Source organism: Sapajus apella, unplaced genomic scaffold (assembly GCF_009761245.1).
Source record: "Sapajus apella isolate SASKATOON/1434 unplaced genomic scaffold, GSC_monkey_1.0 scaffold16, whole genome shotgun sequence".
Classification (NCBI taxonomy): domain Eukaryota; kingdom Metazoa; phylum Chordata; class Mammalia; order Primates; family Cebidae; genus Sapajus; species Sapajus apella.
In genome coordinates this window covers 14,178,694-14,198,047 of record NW_022436956.1, presented here as the reverse complement: position 1 = coordinate 14,198,047, position 19,354 = coordinate 14,178,694, and the positions used below count along the sequence as shown (strand labels likewise).

General features: G+C 38.5%; 1 protein-coding gene across 5 annotated transcripts in view; it reads left to right on the top strand.

Moving 5' to 3' along the window:
* Window positions 1-6,421: 6,421 nt before the first annotated feature.
* Window positions 6,422-19,354, top strand: part of TBCEL (tubulin folding cofactor E like) — a 75,563-nt gene continuing 62,630 nt past the window's right edge. For 3 of the 5 annotated variants that reach the window (XM_032285170.1, XM_032285172.1, XM_032285169.1), the window contains exon 1: window positions 14,590-18,980. The gene's annotated coding sequence lies outside the window, so the exon portion shown is untranslated. Of the gene's footprint in view, window positions 6,642-14,589; window positions 18,981-19,354 lie in introns of those variants that run through there. The other 2 variants (XM_032285171.1, XM_032285173.1) reach the window with 2 other exon arrangements.

The window sequence follows — 19,354 nt, the reverse complement described above, 5'->3', positions numbered from 1 at the left end:
AGAAAAACAAGAGCAAGTTAAATCCAAACTAAAGAAATAAATAAAAATTAGAGCAGAAATCAGTGAAATCTGAAAGAAATCAGTAGAGAAAAATCAATGAACTCAAAAGCTGATTCTTTGAAAAGATTGATACAATCAATAAGCCTCTAGACAGGCTAAGACAAACAGAGATAAGACACAAATTGCTAATATCAGAAATGAAAGAGAAACATCACTACAGATCCCATGGACATGAAAAGGATAGTAAAGGAATATTATTAACAACTCTATGCCCATAAATTTGATAACCTAGATGAAGTGCAACAATTTCTTGAAAGACACAATCAATCAAAGCTCACACAAGAAGAAGACAATCTGAATAGGCCCATATCTCTTAAAGATATTAAATCAATAATTAATATCCTTCTAAAACATAAAGCACCTAAACCAGGATGGGTCAATTGATGAATTCCATCAAACATTTAAGGAAGAAGTTACACCAAGTCTCTATAATCTTTTAAGAGAATGGAAAAAGGGGAGTACTTTCTAGTTCATTTTATGAAGCCGGCATTACCTCAATACCAAAACAACACAAGGACATTACAAGAAAACTGTAGAGCAATATCACTCGTGAACATAGATGCAAAAGTCATCAACAAAGTATTAGAAAATAAAATCCAACAATGTGCAGAAAGAATTACATATTACACCAAATGGGATGCATTTCAGGTTTGCAAGGCTGATTCAATATTTAAAAATCAATTAATGTTATCCATCACATCAATGAATTTTTAAAAAGTCAGAAAATGTTTAAAACAGAATGATAGTTAAAATGTACATATCAAAACTGTAGCTCACAACTTACGGTGTACTTAGAAATGTACAGTTTAAAGGTATTTTGTTTAAAATAAGAAAATTAGAAAAATAACAGTAAATGAAACCAAATAACAGCAGATATGGTAAGATGAAAATTAGTAACCACTTTTGGTTTTGGAGCATTTGATACGTGGCTAGACTAAATTGCTGCAAGTGTAAAATATACACGAATTTTGAGGATTTAATATGAATAGAATAACATAAAATATCTTAATAGCATTTTGGATATAGTGGGTTAATAAAATGAATTATTAATATTAATTTAACTTTTAAAAAATATTTTTGGCCAGGCGTGATGGTTCATGCTTGTAATCCCAGCATTTTGGGAGGTTGAGGTGGGTGGATCAGGAGATCAAGGCCATCCTGGCCAAAATCATGAAACCCTGTCTGCACTAAAAATGCAAAAATTAGCCGGGCATCATGGTGGGCACCTATAGTCCCAGCTACTTGGGAGACTGAGGCAGAATAGCTTGAACTCAGAAGGCGGAGGTTGCAGTTAGGATTTACCAATTTTACTCTCGGGTATATTCCCAACAGAAATGTTTATATGTGCACTAAATGCCAAGCCCAAGAATGCTCATAGCAGTGTTATGCATAATAGCCAAAACCTGGCAACAACCCAAATGTCCAATGGTGGAATGGACAAATAAATTGAGTGTTACTGTAAGATACTATGTAGCAATAAAAATGAATAAACTATAGCTGCATGCAACAAAACGGATGCCCCTCATAAAGTTAAGTGAAAGAAATCATCTTGCTTGATTTCCTTTATACGAAGTTTAAAACCGGGAAAAATAAACTATACTAATAGAAGTCAGGATAGCAGTTCATTAACTTGGGGAGAATCGTGAGTGTAGGTACTGGGAAGTTGGCAATGTTCTATGACTTGAATAGGAGGTTGTTACATGCTTATCTGTGATAATCCATAGAGCCATACATTTATGTACACCATGTGCACTTTTCTGTATGTCTGGTATTCTTCACAGTAAAAAAATTACGAGGGGTTAGTAAGGCTTCTAGCAATTTTTTGCAAGTGATTTTAATTAATGTAAGGTCTTCTTGAAAATTAAGCTTTTTGTGGTTGATCTGTCTATTGGAAATTGCATAAAAGCAAATTAAGAGTTGTTTTTAAAGACCATATTCTGCCAGTAAGGAAATATCAATCCTTTCTAAATAATTCTAGATATGACTCTCCAGTTTAAAATTTTATAAATCTTTGCCCTTTGCTTGGTCACTAGGCTTGGCATGACAGTACAGCTCCTGACAAATAAGTCAATAATGTTTACAAAAATAAAATATAGAATCTGAAAATTGCAAAATTTAAAGAGGTCATCCATTTTACTTTTTTTTTGACTTAGGATGTGTGTGTGTGTGTGTGTGTGTGTGTGCGTGCGTGTGTGTGTGATGAAATCTGTGACACTTCCTTTTAAAAATGCATCCATGTGTAATATACACAATAAATATAATTTCAGGTGGTTCACCATGATAGTTTATCCAATCTCTGTTATTTGGTAGATAATGCTTTAGGCAGAAACAGTCCAAGAGACAGAGCTGGTTAGTGGAAAAAGCAGGACTGGTAGTAAAGACACAATCACCAAACCAGCCATTATTCTTTCAAGTGAAGCAGCTGCTTTTGTCTTCTCCCGTGTTCCCATCTGTGTACTGTTGTTGTTCACATTAAGTTATCATGTAATTACATCCTTATCCTCTTGTCTATTTGGGAAGAGCCTTCAGCTCTGAAGGTAATTCCCTTATCCCCTTTAAAAAAAGAACATGCTGTAAGTTGCCCTGTAACACTGTTATTTGTGTATACATGTTATCTTTCCAATTACATTGTAGAGACCATGCCTTATTTATCTTTGTTTTCCCCAAACCACCTAGCTAAGTATAAGGAACATTAAAAAACTATTACAAAATAAGCAATTGTTGAATTAAAATGACATGCAAATGTCTGACTGAAACTTCATGACAGAACTATATTTCATCATACAGGGTCATCAAGAACTCAGATTCTGATCTCAGACTGACCTAAATATGAATTTGGACTCTGCCTTTTACTAGTTGTATGTTGCTGGGTGTATGACTTAATCTGAGTCTTAGCTGGTAGTTCTGATAGCATTAAACATACTTCATAAGATCATTGTGAAGGTTAAGAAAAAACAGTAATCTACATGAAATGTCTCAACCAGTGTCTGGCATAGTAAAACCTTAGAAAGTCGCTATGATTTTTGTTATGGCATACTCAACTCTGAATTAGAGCCAGTAAGAGAAACACAGACTTAAAATCTTACAAGACTTCAAATCTTCTGATCCAGGAATTGTCGACATACTGTTTTAATAGGTTCTGCCTTTGCTCAACCTATTCCAATGACAGGGAATTAACTAGAACTGACTAAAGCAGCTCCAATTCTCCCAAAGTTCCTCCTTATTATTAGGTTGCACTGTATAAAATTGCCCTTGGTAGGTCAAAGTGATCGAACTTTGAATATTTTTTGGCTGGACCTGGTGACTCATGCCTATAATCCCAGCACTTTGGAAGGTAAAGATGGAAGGATCATCGCTTGAGGCCGGGAGCTCAAGACCAGCCTGGGCAACATGGTGATATAAATAGGGAGGCATGGTGGCATACACCTGTAGTCACAGCTATAAATTGGGAGGCTGAGGAACAGGGATCACTTTCGCCCAGGAGTTTGAGGCTGCAGTGATTATGTCACTGAACTCCAGTCTGGGCAACAGAGAGAGACCCTGTTAAAAATGATAATTAATAATAATAATAGCTAACAAAATGGCCACAGATCTGCCTTGCTGTTATTTTTCTCTCAGTTTAGTTCAATGTCCATTCTCTCCTTTTCCTATATGACAGCCCTTTAAAAATAATGCAGAGTCAATAGTGAACATGATAGACTTAGCTCCTGCCTTCATTGAGGCTTACTTGTTCGCCAAAGAAACACAAGGAAATAAGCCATTATGTATAATTTTCTGTCTCGAGGAAGTGAAAGAAGAATATTTGAAGCAAATGGCTTTGCGGAGGGAATTCCTATAGAATATATCATACAGGAAGATTTGTAAGTATAGAGCAGCGCAGTTTAATGGAATTTTCTGTGATAATGAAAATATTCTGTACCTGCACGGTCCAACATAATAACCACTAGCCAAGTAAGGTGATTGAGCACTTGAAATGTGACTAGTGTCAGGTGACTGAGGAAATGAAACTAATTTAACTTAATTTTAATTAATTTTAATTAAAATAGCCACATGTGGCTAGTGGCTACCAGATTGAATGGAGCAAATATAGAAGAGCAAACAGCAGCGAGAAATGAGGCTGGAAAAGTTAGCAGGGTCCAGATCAGGAAAAATTTTGAGAAGTACTTCAATAGTAATAGGCTTTATCCTGAGATCCACAGAGACTCCTGAAAGGGTTTTAAGTTCCAGGGAATAACACAATCAGATATGAGTTTTAGAAAGATAATTCTAGCTATCTTGGGGAGAAAGATGGGAGATGGTTAGTGGAAAAACCAGAGCTGTTCCATCTGGTTAGTGGAAAAACCAGAGTAAAGACGTTGTTGATCTTGTCTTTAGAAGTTTGTTCTGTAAGGGGAAAGATGAGAAAAGGGGCAGAAAAATGACTGGAGGATATCTCAGAGATACAAAGAAGTGTATAATCGACCACACCCAGTCACCTATAATACTCATATATGTATTTATATACTTTGCACATAGTATTTGTTAACAGTAATGACCCATATTTCTTGCTTTTTTTTCTAGTTGCTCACAGGGTATGTAGCCTCTTAAGTATTTCTGGTGTCCCCAAAAGTACCTGAGCTCAGAAGTAAGTCTGTCAATAGAGTGTCCGTGCAGCATCCACCTTATACATTTCATTCTGCTCTTCTTGTGGTCCTCACCACTGAGGCTACTTTTGACTGTGGTCATGCCAATGATCTCAGTGTTCCCAAAGCCAGAAATTCTTAAATCGCCAGCAAGGCACTCTGCTCTCTATGGAAGGGGAAGTAAAGTCCCCTGCTGAGAAACGTAAGATACAATTCTTGGTTTATCATCCCCTTTATCCTCAGAGCAGTTTCTTTGCCCATGTCCTTCTGGCTTTTTTCCCCTACAACTCCTCTAAGCACTACCTATGGGATATGACAAAACAAAACAAAATGACAAAAATAAGTCTCCAGGAACTGATGATGGTAGGCTGCTATTGGGTCTCTCCTAAATAATTTTGTTTCCCCCTTCTAGAAACCAACACAGACATACGCATGCACATTACATCCCCCATCTCTTCTCTGGCACGCAGCACACAAAAGCACAAACACTTAATGCACAAAGAAATCTTCATCTCGGGGGAGCACTACACACTGGGGTCAGTTGGGGGGAAAAAGGGGAGGGATGGTGGGGGGTGGGGAGCTGGGGAGAGATAGCAAGGAGAGAAATGCCAGATGTAGGTGATGGGGAGGAAGGCAGCAAATCACACTGCCACGTGTGTACCTATGCAACAGTTTTGCATGTTCTTCACATATACCCCAAAACCTAAAATGCAATAAAATAAATAAATGGGGGAAAAATTATAGTGTTTATACATTTGTTCTCCCTTCTCAGAAAGATTTAACTTTTCATCCAGCAGGCATTTGGGGTACATAAAGATCATTTTTGGCTAATCAGTTATTGAGATCATTAAAGACTGAACTTGATTCTCCAAAAAAAGAAATCTTCATCTCCTAGCACGTCAGCTGACATTTTCATACAAGGCTGAATTTACTTCAGGATGAGCCAGCACCATGCCTATTCCATGTATGTTTCTGCAAAAGAAATGGACAAAGGAGTACATAAGCAATCACAGCTCAACAGTCAGATATAACAATACTGTGCATAGCATTGGAGCAACGGCGTGGCATAAAGTGAAGTGCATGGACCTCAGGTGCCAGCCTGACTTGGATTCAAATCTCACCCTGGTCACATTTACTCACGGAGTGGTATTGGACAGATCACTTGAGCACTCTGCATTTGTTTTCAATTCTGTAAATACCATCTCTTTGGAGGGTTGTACAAATTAAAAATAGCACATGCGCAGTGCCTGTACCTAGAAGGTGCTCAATAAATGAAAGCTGCCCTTACTATATTGGTGTTGGAAGCTCGGGATGCCACCTGTGATGGGCGCATAGAAGGAAGGCCAGACTGCCACCATATCCTGAGGGCTCCTCTAGTGTAGTTCCCTCATTTTGTGATTGAGGACACTGAAGCCAGAGACGGGAAGTGACTTGGTCCAGGTCACAAGCAAATCAGTAACAGAGCCAGGCCAAGATTCCAAGTGTCTCTGGAAAGGTTCCCCCCAGTGCTCCTTTCTGCAGCCCCTATCGTCCTCTGATATGACAATGTGTACTCCCGTTCCGCCCCTGGGGATGTCCCCTCAATGGATGGGCACGAGAAAGAGCAGATGAGAAGTTTGTGGTGAAGCCCAGGCCAGCACAGCCATCCCTGTCGCCATGGCAACCCAGCTCCGTTGGGTAGGATCCGCTCCTCCGGCGCCCCCTCCCATTCACGCAGCGGACGTGACACGTGCGGCGGGGTCACGTGTTGTTGTTGGGCAGGGAAAGCTGCTTCCGGGTCAATGCAGGACACAGGGCTCCGGCGGCCAGATTGGGGGACTAGGTGAAGCTGAGCCGGGCCAGGGCCGGCCGGGACCAGGGCCGAAGCTGAGCGGCGGCGACAGCTGTGGCCGGGAGGGGGGAGGAGAGGCGCAGCCGGAGGAGCCGCCGCAGCAGCTCCCCCGCCTCCCGGGCTGAGGGGTGAGTGGAGCCGGGCCCGCCGGCTCTGCCGGGGTCTTGAGGCCCGAGGCGCTCTCCTCCGGAGCCGAGGCGCGGGGGGTCTCTCCTGCAGGGTGCAGGGATAGGACACTCGGGGAAGGACTGAGAACCACACGGGGCCGGTCTCGAGCAGCTGTGGGAATGGGAGACCTGCCCTAAGGTTAGAGGGAGGATGGAGCCTGCCTGGCCTGGGCTAGGGCGGAGCAGGGAGGGTCCTGGGCTGGGCTGGGCTGGTCTGGGGGGCTGGCCCCGGGTTGGAGGAGGGCGTGTGGGGGAGCTTCCCCGGTTTCCTGGGAGAATCGAGGCGTCTCACCGTGCCCTATCGGGGGGGATGGGTAGATGTCTCTAAGCTGGTAGGAGAGGGAGACGTGCCTGGGACTGCTGGGGAAACAGGAAACTTGTCTCTGAACTACAGAATCCCAAAAAAGAGGACAGGTCCCCAGGGAGGTTTGCTGGGGGAAGGACGGGCATGTCTAGGCTCTGGGGACATTAGGCCTGCTCTTACCAGGGGCTGATAAAAGGATGTGGTAATTGAATAAGGGCTTTTGGGAGAAAAGATTTGCTCCAAGGTTGGGAGACTGAGAACGAAGGGGTTGGGATAAGATGAGGACTGACAGGAGGGTACCCTGTCCTGGGATCTTGGGGGAAGTAAGGATCTCTGTGGAGCTTCTCTGTTAAGTTCTAGATCCTCTAGTAGGAATACATTCTGGGAATTGGTGAAGGGAGGAGATTTAATATTGTCTTTTCTTGGGACACAGTGATTCCAGAAGTTGTAGCTGAGGAAAGTTGGTTGGAAGTGTTGAACTGTATACAGTCAGTGGAGGAAGGAGGAGCTCTCCTCTGAAGGTTGCTAGGCTACAGAGAGCTTGTAGGCAACCCTAGGGCTGTTGAGGGGAGCTGGCAGTGCTTTAAAGTCCGAATACTGACTGAGCTGGGGCTTGTCCCTTATTCACTTCATGCTGCTATGGAGCTCTTAAATTAGTGTCCACTAGTCTATCTTGAGCAAAGAGTACGAACAGGTGCCGAGGACTAAGGAAAACATTCACTCTTTGGGTCCTGAGAAGCATTAGACCTAGATCTCTAGGGTGGTAGCTTTCGCACTTAAACAAAAAAAAAAAAGAAGAAAAAAAAAGAAAATCATGCCTCACAGTAATAAGTACATCTTACATTCTGGCCTAGTACATACCTAGGTATGAAGGGAAACTTTCACAAAACAGTATATACCCTTATTACATGTGATATGTTCTGCTAATTTCTGTTATATTCCATCTTCTTGCATTAAAAAAAATGCCGGCTGACATTTACTAAATTGATGATTTGTGGGTCACAACTTGCAGTTTGAAAAACACTGTTTCTGAGGCACATTTATTTGGCTTCAATCAGTGTCCTCATTCTGTAAGCTTCTGAAGAGTAAGGATGATTCTAGGAAGATGAATTTTTTTTAGGAAAGGGAGGGCAGCTAGGTGCAGTTGATTGCTTCAGTTTAGATGTTTATACCATGTAGCATATGAAGTACCATAATCTTCACCTTTGATGTCTTAATGTTGCCTGATCATTTGATTGATGAAATTTTGTGTATGCGTGCGTGTTTTAGTTTGCTCTGTCCTTTGCTGTGTCTGAGAAATATGAGAGGCCTAGTTCCATTTAGTTGCCTTATCACCACAACATAGTTAAAGAAATTTTATTTTACTGTTCCAGTGTTGTGAAGATACACTGATTTGCTTTTCTGCTATTTAAAAGCATCCAAAATTCTTCTTACTCCAGTAATTATTATGATATACTTTTTGCTACATAATGAAAAATATGTGAAAATACACCATAAAATATATGTCAAAGCTATACAGTTTGTGGCTTTGGTGTATATTTTAAGCTTAATCATAAACCAAAGTATAACTTTGAATCAACTAACAACTTAATTCCCCCTACAAAAATTTTAGGTGGGGTCCTTAGAAAAAATAGTATTAACTCATAATAAACATTAATGACTGCTGGTGAACAAAGTGGAGCCCTTTAGGTAATGTTAAATGTTGGGATTTTAAAGTCCTTTGAAAAGTTGTTACACAGCCTATTATTCCAGGACATTGAGAGTCAAAGGATGTTGTCTAATTTCAGTAGGTACATTTACAGTGTATATATTTGAGACCAATTCAATAGTGTTTCTTTTTGTTGAGGATGAGTTCATATTACTTGTAACATAGAATTCAAAGACACAGTCATCAGGGCAGAATTACTCAAGTTAAACTTCATCAGTGGGGTCACATTCTTCATCAAATGCTTTATGAAAACATTCTATCATCTTCAAACTTTGTGTGTTATAAAATATGTCTTTCTTGCTTTTAATTATTTATTGGGTACTGATAGAGTGTATGCTGGCATATATCAGCCGTCCTTTAAAAATGACCTCTTAATCAGGGAAATATTTGTTTTAAAATACTTTAATGAATGTTTAAAGAATATTTTCTTTTGTGGTAGGTGCTTGGAACATTAAGGAAGATTCTTATTTATTTCATTTTTCTGGGAATCATGTGTACTTGTCAATAAACATTTATGGAGAAGTGACCCTGAGTGATTGCGTTTGCTTTTTAACAGTTTTTGTTTCTTCTTTGATCCCAACACTCTTAAGCTTGTCCACCTGTAGCAGGCTCTTAAAACCCTTCTAAATTTTGCTTCCAAACTACTATGATTTTGAAAATCAGATACTTATATTTGTTATGTAATACTTTTTTTCTTTTCTTAGTGTGTGAACTGTGTGACATGTATGTTGGTTACTTAGAGTCTAATTTACTTAGTCCTGGGCTGTGTTTTAAATAAGTGAACTCTTTATATATTTTGGGCCTGGTTAGCTGTATAAGAAGTAATACGAAACTGATAGTGATACAATTTGGGCTTCGAGGGTGAAGGAATAATTTATTTGCAATCGTTGCCTTTCTCCTACATGTGGTTAGTCAACAAGATTTATCATTTCTCCCTTTTTCATGCTACTGTTCTGACTTACTTCTTTGGGATTAGAATGGTAATAACTGGACAATTCCCATTGTCTGTTCCTTGTATAGCTTCATGAGAGTACTCTTCCAAAGAATATTGCTGTGATTATTCCATTTCCCTCCTCAAAAACCATTAGCTGCTTTCTAATACAAGCACTGAATAAAGCCCATAGTGTTTAGCTTGACATTTAGGGCCTTCCACAGCCTTTCTCTACTTTTTTTCTGGCATCTTCACTATACTCCTAAATGTAGTTCCTCTGCCTGCCAAGGCCTCTGCTCATGTACCTTCTTTTGTGTTTAAAATTATCCCTGAAAGTCTGCATATAAAATGTTCCCTTTCTTAATGAAATCCTCCTCGCTCTCATTTCATTTCAGATGACCCCTCTTTGAAGTCTTTGTTACTTATGTTGTCTGTACTACGTTTGCTGTATTGCTTGGTATTATTTGTGCACCTTATTTTTATCCCTTTTAGATTATAAATGCCTAGTGAACAGGAGGCTCAAATATCCTTGAATCACTAGGACATCTAGCACAGGGTCTACCAGAGCATAGTTCATAGACCAGGCGAATCAGAATTGACTGAACATATGGTTAAAAATACGGATCTGGCAAGGCATTGTGGCTCACGCCTATAATTCCAGTACTTTGGGAGGCTGAGGTAGGAGGATTGCTTGAGTCTGGGAGGCGAGGGCAACCTGGGCAATATAGGGAGACCCATCTCTATGAAAAATTTAAAAATTAGCTGGGCCTAGTGGTACATACCATAGTCCCAGCTACTTGAGAGGCTGAGGCCAGAGAATCACTTGAGCCCCAGAGGTTGAGGCTTCAGTGAGCTGTAATTACACCATTGCACTCCAGCCTGGGTAAGAAGAGTGAGGCCCTGTTTAAAAAAAAAATAAAATAAAGCAGATCCCTGAATTTTAACCTAGACTTACTGAATCAGAATCTCAGGTGGAACCTAAGAATCCACATTTTATCAAGCTGCCCAGATGATTCTTCCATACAGCAAAAGTTACAAGTCACTGACTAGCATGATGCTTTAAATTACAGTAGGTACTCAAATAATTTTTCAGCAAGTGATGTTAATAAACTGAGCAATATCATAGTTCAGCAAACTGGTTTAATTTTAGGCCCTTGAAGTCAGCCTGGATTTGAATATTGGTTTTGTCACTCCCTGTCTCTCGGCCCATAATCTCTTTGCTTCGGTTTTCTGATCTGCAAAGTGGGACAGTAGTACCCCTTATAAAAGTGTTGTGATAGTTAAATGAGATAACACATACAAAACAACACAGTACACGACACATAGTAAACTCACAATAGATTTTATCTGCTGTCACGAAGATGCCTAGCACAACAGTGGTCACCATAATAATTAATAAAACATTCTGAGGAGAGGTTCCAGGTCAGTCATTGTTAATAAACAAATTGCTCATATGGTTTTAAGAACTAAGGCTTAATATATTTTCTATTTTATATTAACAGATTGTGGCCCTGTGTGGTGTTTAAAGTCATAAAGGTGCTTTGCCTTCTTTAGAAGAATTGGTATCAAATTATCATGTTAAGTTTTTTCCCCTTCATCTCCCCACTGATGGAAGAATAAAGTGCAAGCTTTTGAATGGTGAACCTTACCATCTGGCCCTACCAATCCTTTACCTTCTAGCCATCCTCCCATATATACTCTACACCGACTGCACTACTTTCTCACTGTTTTGCATCTCTCACTCATTTGTGTTTGTGCACATGCTTTCCCCTTGTTTTCATCTAGTAAATTCCTGCTGTTGTCTTGCAAAACTCAGTTTTACATGTGATGACTGCCCTCCTTAGTGAAGATAGTCACTCCCTCAGTGTTCTCAAAGTCCTTTGTCCGTACTTATTATATATTACCTTTGTGTACATTTGTCTTCTGGGAGGGAAAACGATTTAATCCTGGCATGTATTCTTATCTCTGCCAGATGGGGATGTTGTTTGTTTATTTGATTTATATCAGCTTCCCCATTTATCTGAAATTCTCAGCTTTCATAATAATAACTAGTTTGTTTACCACTTACTACATGCCAGGTACTTAACTAGATGCTTCAAAAACTTTATATCATGTAATCTTCACAATAACTGAAATAGCTTTTAACAGCTTCATTTTACAAGTGAGGAAGCAGGCATAGAGATAGGTAAGTAACTTGTTCAAATTACGCAGAAGGGTCATAAGTAAACTCAGAACTAACTGAAGATCATGCTTTTAATCACAGTGCTCTTCTAAAAATGAAATTTAAACAGGTAACACATTTCCCAAACTCAGGATCTTAAAGCTGTGTGAAACTTTAATTAATCATTAATCATTCTTTTTTTTTTTTTTTTTTTTGTTTTTTTTTGAGACAGAGTTTCGCTCTTGTTACCCAGGCTGGAGTGCAATGGCGCGATCTCGGCTCACCGCAACCTCCGCCTCCTGGGTTCAGGCAATTCTCCTGCCTCAGCCTCCTGAGTAGCTGGGATTACAGGCACGCACCACCATGCCCAGCTAATGTTTTGTATTTTTAGTAGAGACGGGGTTTCACCATGTTGACCAGGATGGTCTCGATCTCTTGACCTCGTGATCCACCCGCCTCGGCCTCCCAAAGTGCTGGGATTATAGGCGTGAGCCACCGCGCCCGGCCTAATCATTAATCATTCTTAGGAATGTGATCCATAACAAGTACTTTGTGAAAAGTATAATTTAAAACTGTCTTGGAATAATGCTTTTCTGGTGATTTTCAAAATTTTTCCTTCTCCTCATTCTGCCATTGGTGAACTTGATTTTCTTTTCACTGTCAGAAGGTGTTGCTTCATGTCTATTGGAAATAAAATTCACTTTTTCATTCATCCAGTGAGTATTTTTTTGTCATATGCCAGGCACTGCTGTGTGCAAAATTGAACTAGACTGACAAATCCCTGCTTTTGTGGGACCTATTTTCTGCTGGAGAACAAACACTAACCTAACGGATTATGATAAGTGCTATAAAGAATGACAGAGGGTGAAGTGACCATGAGTGATGGTGGCAGTAGTGCTATTTTTGATGGAGTGGTCAGAAGCAGCCCCTTTGAGAAGGTGACATTTGTGTTTACATTTGAGACTTAAACACTGAGATGAAGCAGCTCTGCCAAGAGACAGGAGAAAGGCAGTCCTGCAAATGCAGAGGCCATAGGGGGAAATCAGCTTAGCAAGTTTGAGAAGTAGAAAGCCACGGAGGCTGAATAGTGGGCTAGAAGAAAAGAGTGGGAGGAAATGAGGTTAGAGACATAAACAACAGTCAGATTAAGTGAATCCTTGGTGACTATGAGGAAGAGATTGGATTTTATTCCGCATGTGAAGGGAAGCCATTGGAGAGTGTAAAGGACATGATTTGACTTAAATTTTGAGAAGATTACTTGGCTGCTTTGTGGAGAATGAATTGTACAAGAGTCAAGAGAGACCAGGGTGGAGGCTAATGCAGAGGTCCTGGTGAGAAGTTGATGATGGCTTGAACAAGAATAAAGTAATAGATACGGACACAATTGGGCAGAATTGGAATGGTTTAGATGTGGTATTGATAGGTCTTGCTGATTAGTTATGGGGGTATGAGGCAAAGTGAAAAGTCAAATATAACTTCCAAGATGGGAGTGAGTGGAGGCGGAGCAGATTTGGAGAGGGAATTTAGTGTTCTATTTTTGCCTTCCTGATTATACTATCCGCTAGGATACCAGTATTCTGAATTTTGTGTTTATTCTCTACATTTTCTTTACAATTTTTGCCATATATGTATGTGACCTTAAATGATAAGATGATTAATTTTCATGTTTTAAAATTTTGTATAAATGGAATTATACTGTATATATGCTTGTGTTTTTTTTTAACCCATTCAGCATTGTTTTATTTTCTGCCCTTTGTGAACATATCAACATTGTTTTTTAAAGCCATTCATGTTGATGAGGAAGTAGGCGTAATGAACTACCAGTTGTTAATTTCCATGCTGTGTAACATTTTATTTTATGATTATATTGTAGTTCACCCAATTACCTGTTCTGAGATGTAAGGGCTTCTCCACTTCACCCACCCCAGACCCCCAGGATTTTTGCAGTTTTAGACAACGCTGTTGTTATAAACATTCTTTTACTTGTTTCCTGCTGCTCAGTACAAGTTACTATACCAGTTCCTATAGGGTTTATACTGAGAAGTGGAATTGCTGGATCATAGAGTATGTACATAGTGTTCAACTTTACTAGATAGTAATAAATTATTTTCCAAGGTGTTTGTACCCATTGATATTTCCACTGGCTACATTGCCAGTTTCTGTTCTTCTGCATTTTCTTCAATACTTGCTATTGTCAGAGTTTTTAAGTTTTGCTGGTTTGTATAAAATGGTATCTCACTGAGGTTTTAATTTTTGTTTGGTAATTATTGGACGTGAGCATCTTTTGCATATATTAACCATTTTAATTTTATCTTCCATTAAGTACTTGTTTATGTCTTTTGTCCATCTTCCTACTAGGTCGTTTACCTTCTTTTTACTGTTTTTAAGAATTCTCTGTATTAGTTACCTATGTTGCAAGTATCTTTTTTCCCGTTTCTGGCTTGTCTTTTCATGTTTTTAATGGCTTTTGACCATCAAAAGCTTTTCTTTTCTTTCTTTCTTTTTTTTTTTTTTTAAGCAGGGTCTTGCTCTGTCACCCAGGCTGGAGCACAGTGGCGTGATCTCTGCTCAGTACACCCTTCACCTCCTTGTGATCCTCTCACCTCAATCTCCCAAGTATCCGGGACTTGTGACAGGCACATGCCACCATGGCCGACTGACTTTTTTTTTGTAGAGATAGGGGTCTTGCCGTATTGCCCAGGCTGGTCCTGAACTCCTGGGCTCAAGTGATCCTCCTGCCTTGGCCTTCAAAAGTGTTGGAATTACAGATGTAAGCCACCATGCCTGGCCAAGTTTTTCATTTAACTGCTCAACTTTTTAAAAATGTATTTTAAATATGTTTGCTTTATGAACTATTTCCCTATATCAAGATCATAAAGTTCTTTTCCTATTAGAAGAAATAGGAAACTATCTCCTTTCTTTCTCAAGGAGATAAAGTTTGCTTTCATAGTTTATCTGGAGGTGAATTTTTTGGTAGGGATTCCATTTCATCTTTTCCCAGATTGTTACTCACTGTCCTAGCACCACTTATTGAATAGCTTAATGTTTTTCTACTGATCTCTGTGCTACTTCCTGCCATATTTACATGGGCATGTTTCTGGGCTCTGTTTTCTGTTTCGTTGGTCTATTTTTCCTTCCCCAGGGTTATTTTCTTCAACAGAATGCAGTTGATTCTTATTATTCACAGTACTTTTTTGCAAAGTTGCGATGAACAGTGAATTAGTGAATATTGTTACTCCTAGGGGAAATATAGGGTTAGGTTCCTGTGAGTCTCTGATCATAACATTTATGTCAAGTGATCAATAGACAATTTTGTTTTATATCAGTTTCTATTTAAAGACATTTAATATATATCATTGATTCATTAACATTGAACTCACTGCAAACAGCCCTATAATTCACGCCTGAATAAAGCGATCTAATTGTGTATTTTCTCCATAAGGCATGTTAGAGCCTCATGCTTTAGAAACACTAGATGGCATTTCAACACTACCCTTGGGGACCACTTAAATAGTGAAATCACCAACAAAAAGCACAAAAATACGAAAAGCATGGCGCTAGATAGACCATGGAAAGGACACTTGTTTATATTATTAGAGCTGAAACAAGAAGGCATAGTGCCACGTTGTTCTACCGCAGCAGGAAACCTACACGTTGAACAACTCGAATTTTTTGTCACTTTGTGATTATCTGTAAATGACCACGAAAATGATGCAAGGGTTGATTTTGGGGTAACAAGTACCTTTTGGCAAGTAGGGAAATTTGCAGATAGGGAATTTGTGAAGAATGAGACTCAACCTATGAAATACTGGGAGAAAGTTTTTTCTTCTTTAGGAAATTTAGCATTAGCACTTTCCCCTTTCTGTTGTATTTACACATATCTTTATAGCATTTTATTTTAAGAGAATAATGCAATGAATCTTTCAAATACCAAGTGTTCTGATAGATGCCATTATGTCAATAAAGAGACTTCTTTTTTGAGAATACCTTTATTATATTTATAATCATGTTATTATTTAGTTCATAAGTAAATGCTTGAAGCACATAATTTTAGGAAAGAATTGCAACCCTTAAAATGTTGAAAACAAGTCTAAACTATTAAACCTTTATTATATGAGAATCGTATGGGGATCATATTTTCTCATAGGCATTATTAATAACTTAAGGCGTGAGTTTTGTAAAGGCAAATACCATTTTGGAGTTTGCAATTTAATTATTGACTCTATTAGTCCCTCATTCATTTAGTGATGATTTCCTCATGAACATTGTTAAAGGATTCCAAGAAAAACATAAATGAAGATTATATACATCATAAATCAGATCTCCCAGTAAATGTATTGATTGAGACTTGGCTGCTTTATCCCTCATGATTTAGGATCCTCAAGTGAATTATTTGCATTCATTTGTTAAGTGCCAAGAGTAAGAATCAGGAATTGTGGACTTCACCTATATTCATCTTTTTTTTTAATATAGCATACACTATATTCTTGTATTTTTCAAAAATGCTTATTTTGTAGTAAAATACACATAACATAAAAATGGTCGTTTTAACCATTTCATAGTTCAGTGGCATTAAGTACATTCACATTGTTACACAACCATCACCACCAATCAGCCTCAGAATTTCTTTTTCCAAACTGAAGCTTTGTACCCATTAATTAATAATTCCCCATTCCCCATGCCCTTGGCTCCTGACAACCACCATTCTACTGTCTCCATGAACTTACCACTCTAGCTACCCTATAGAAGTGGAGTCATATACCATTTGTTCTTTTGTATCTGGCTTATTTCATTAAGCATCATGTCTTCAAGGTTCATATATGTTGTAGCATGTGTCAAAAATTTTTTTAAGGCTGAATAATATTCCATGGTATGTATCTGCCACATTCTGTTTATCCATTTATCTACTTTTTGACTGTTGTGACTAATACTGCTCTGAACATTGGTGTACAAATATGTGTTTGACTTCTGCTTTCAATTTTTGGGTACATACCCAGAAGGGAAATTGCTGGGTCATATGGTAATTCTATGCTTAATTTTTTGAGGAACATCATAGTGTTTTCCACACAGTTGTACCATTTACATTCCTACCAGCAGTGCACATGTATTAATCTTGAGTTACTGAGCAGCACCTATTGTTATGAAGTATGGTATAAATTATTAACTCTTGCATATCAGTTGTAAGGTATAGTAGGGGTACAAAATCATGTATTCAATATTAAATCTATTGTGGTTGTGGTTTTTGCTGACTGATTTAACTTGTGGTAGTGGCAAATATTTCTGACTGAGACATGATGGCACCTCTTTTGGAATCTCTGTGGAGTAGATAAAATTATGTATTCTAGCCGTAGCTATTAAGAATTTTTGTTTTTAAAGTACTTTGACTTCAGAGTTTATTAATAACCCTACTTTTCATATTACATAAAATATATTTGATATGGACAATCAGAAGTGATTAGAAAACCTATTGATTAACACATTTATGGGGTGTCAATTATATGCAAAGTTCCAGTATATGCTATCATATACTGGATGCATTAGGATATAGTTGTTACTCTCAAGAGCTATACAGTTTGAAAACACAAGACAAACACATGAAAGTTACATTGCTACACATGCAAAATAAGGGTATATTATTCAAAATGAAAAGAAGACATGCCGGTATGTGATTAATCGCCCACTGAATATTTCAGGCAAGATTAACATGAGCTTAACTCTAAGGAAACATCACTATAGGGAGAGGTATCTGAAAAGGCTTCATCTCTGAAGTATATTTTGAGTAATGTGTGGCAGGATGCATAAAATTCAGATAGGTGAAGAGGTAAGGGCAAGCTCTTCCAATTAAGGAGGAATAGCATAAATGTCAGACATTTTTACTGTGCCAAATCATTAATTGGTATTAATTTAGCATAGTCCTTGGACCTAAAAATGAGATTAAATCTACTTTAAAAAATTGCAAGTTAGTCCTCCAGCTCTAAGCTCAATCCATGCTATCATGTTCACTGAGTGGTGATGGTAGTAGTAATGGGGCAGCAGGAGAAGTAATAGTAAGCTCATATTTATAAGTGCTGTCTATGTGCCAGGTACTGTGCTAACCACCCTTTCCCAATATTATCTCCATTCATTCTTCTGTAACCCTGTGAGCTAGGGGTTACAGGCTACTACCCCTTCCTATGAATGAGGAAGGGTAGACTTAGATAACTTAAGTAACTGGCCCACAGTCACACAGAGTAGTGGAATCAGTCAGGATTCACATACCCAGAGAGTTTAGTTTTAGAACCAGCACTTATTACCATCAGGCAATATTGCCATAGCACTAAATGTAAAAGGAGCTAGTGAAAAAAATGTAGATTTTTCTTTTCGTTTTCTTGATGATCTGCAAACTTTTTCAACCTTTATGCGTGATTGATGTTTTAAGATTCTTGCAATCCCTGGTTATTAGTCAGGGTGGTTTGTAAACTGCTCTGGAAGGCTGTAGAGTGATGAACTTGTGATCTGTTCCTAATGAGGCTTTTACTTAACATGATGGCTTCTGTAGCTGCTCAAGAGCACAGATAATGGGGGTAATCTTTCTGTAAACAGCTAAGTAATGACCTTAAACTTGTGTGTTCACAGTGGAAAGAAAATGTGCATATACAGTTTTCTTCTGATGAAACCTAATGTATTCAAGGAAAAAAATCTTCATTGCTTTTTGGAAGGATGGAAAAGTTGGGAATAATTTTTTCCCCTTGAGGATTAGACCAGTCGGTATTGCTGCTTAGTTTTTTGGTTCAGTTACTTTAATGTGGTTATAAGAGGAATTTTGGCTGTAATAGGTTTCATATATTTTTGTAAGTTATGTTTCCATGTTTTGTGTGTGATGTTGTATACTGTTGACATGCAATACTCCTTTTTTGGTAAAGATGGCATGGCTTAGCAGATTAAGGCTACAGAAAGCATGACTTAGCATGCTGTTAAGGCCACAGAAAGCCAAGCAAGTCCCCTCAGTTTCGTATCCTGTAAATAGAGATAAGTTTTTCTGTTTCAGAGAGTGGTTTTGGAAAATTACTAGGCTTTAAAATGATTGCTAATCTCAGTGTGGGGACACTTAGTTTGGGAACATCAGTTCAAGAGTAAATGTATCTAATCCTGCTTTGAATAAATGCAACTTTAAAGCCTTGGAATTTTACCAAATCGAATCTGGGCCAAATAGAAAGGTAGGAGTAGATGTAAATTTGTTTGTAAAGGAGTTGGGTGTGTATGTGGTAGAGCAGAGTGAGGGTGGAGGGATGGGCAGGATGGAACTCTCCTTGGAAGCCCTTAGAATAAAAGTCAGTGAATGTTAAACCTTTTTCGTTGTTTTTGTTGCTGAAAGTATATGCAAAGTGCTTTTTTCTTATATTTCAGAATATCTGATTTAATAGGGACATAGACAGTTGGTTTAAACCAACATTTTTGGAAGATGAGAGGTTATGTAAATGAAGAAAGAAGTGTTTAGAAATATCACAGAAACAGGTACTTCAGTCTAAATAGTAGTATTGTCTTAATTTTTTCTCCTCATATTTCTCATCAAAATTATGAAATTCTGGGG